At 32.6% G+C, this 1,520-nt stretch overlaps 1 long non-coding RNA gene across 2 annotated transcripts; it reads left to right on the top strand.

Annotated features, from left to right (window-relative positions):
• The first annotated feature begins 667 nt into the window (after positions 1 to 667).
• LOC113472784 lies at positions 668 to 1,480 on the top strand. Of its 2 annotated transcripts, none has more exons than XR_003394957.1 (2): positions 668 to 743; positions 1,149 to 1,480. It is a non-coding gene; the product is annotated as an uncharacterized LOC113472784 (long non-coding RNA). The 2 variants fall into 2 exon arrangements; XR_003394958.1 differs by having other exon boundaries at positions 725 to 832.
• Positions 1,481 to 1,520: the final 40 nt, after the last annotated feature.

The following is a 1,520-nucleotide window of genomic DNA, read 5'->3' as shown; positions in this document are numbered from 1 at the left end:
ATTCCCGGCTAGATTTATCCCGAGGCATGGCCAAACTTGTGGGATGAGAAAAGGCCCATGGCCGACTTGTAGTTGTCAAACTAAAAACATAAACGAAACTCAAATATTAGGGGAGCGAGGAAAAGTTTTCTCTCCCGCAGTCTTTGCACTCTGTGTATTTCTTATGGTGATTTTAGTGATCAAAAATTGATCATATCTCAGGATCGGTTTAGATTTTCGCAAAATCCTTTCTTATTGCACACCTAGACCATAAAAGGAATATTCCTACCAAATTTCAGCTTTCTAGGTGTTGTGGTTCTAGAGATAGAGCGATCAGTGTGTGAACTATGAAATGTGAAATGTGAATGAGTGAATGGATCTCGTTCTTATAATATAAGATTTCTAATATAGCTCGCTAGAGTATCTTATCGTAAACCGATGATAAAACGGGCCAAAAAACTATTTCAGTCATATTTTGAACTTCTTGGCGGCTCTCCCACAAATTATCTGCACAATTACACACTGATAATTTATTATCTAAAGATAAGCAAGAGATACTTATTGAAAAACGTCAAAATTAATAATGATTTATAAGAAAAGATTAGAGCACCATCGCCTGAGCCTCCTCCCAATCTCTCAGGTGTGTCGCAAAGTAAACAATGAGTGTCTCAGAGATAAGATATCGCAGGATCGATTCCCCTCTCAACACATTCCAGTGCCTTATTTTTAGTTTCCCATGCTTTATTTTTTGTACTATAGTTTTGGTAATGAGTCGTCATTGAAAAAATTTGATTTTTTTCGTTATTTCTGTGTGATTCATAAATATTGAGATGAATAATTAGGACATTCCGATGTACCCATTCATTGTGCAACATTTTGACACTTTCATTATTTGAAATACCTGTCTATAGTTTTCTAGTTTTTCCAATTTTTGATGTGCATGATTTTGATTTCGAGTGTTTTTCTCTGGAAAATTTAAATTTAATTCAATTATGAATTTTATTTTGTATTAATTTTGAAAATCTGGATATTTATTAATAGCTGATTAATTATTTTCTATACCTATTATTAATCTACTTCAGTAAAAATAATTTCATAATTTTATTCAAGTTGAGAAAAACCCCGCCTTGAAATACTTAGAACACCAATATTTTCATTCATTTTCACAGGTTTTCAATCTCAAATTCGCCACAGCTTTGAAGGTAAAAATACCTTTGCAATTCTGTGAACAGGTGCCCATTTGAATGAAAAATAATTCAATTGAGTACTCGTAATTCCAAATTAAAACGCCAACGATCGTATATTAATACTGAAATAAGAAGAGATAAGTCTTCACTTGACTAATTAAATATTAGTGCAAAGTGAAACTTTTGATTCTAAATTTAAAATTCCAATAATTCTACAATTTGAACGCAACAATTATTACCTATAGTTCAGCAATAAGCAATTGAAGTTCAGCAATAACCTAATTATCCACCTGTATTGTTTATCGAGTGTCCGGATACATGAGTGCTTCGCGGTATTGACGATTGATTCAAAAT

The sequence above is a fragment of the Diaphorina citri genome, unplaced genomic scaffold (assembly GCF_000475195.1).
Source record: "Diaphorina citri unplaced genomic scaffold, Diaci psyllid genome assembly version 1.1 scaffold8464, whole genome shotgun sequence".
Classification (NCBI taxonomy): domain Eukaryota; kingdom Metazoa; phylum Arthropoda; class Insecta; order Hemiptera; family Psyllidae; genus Diaphorina; species Diaphorina citri.
Note: the sequence above shows the minus strand (reverse complement) of the source record. Positions and strands in the feature narration are given on the sequence as shown.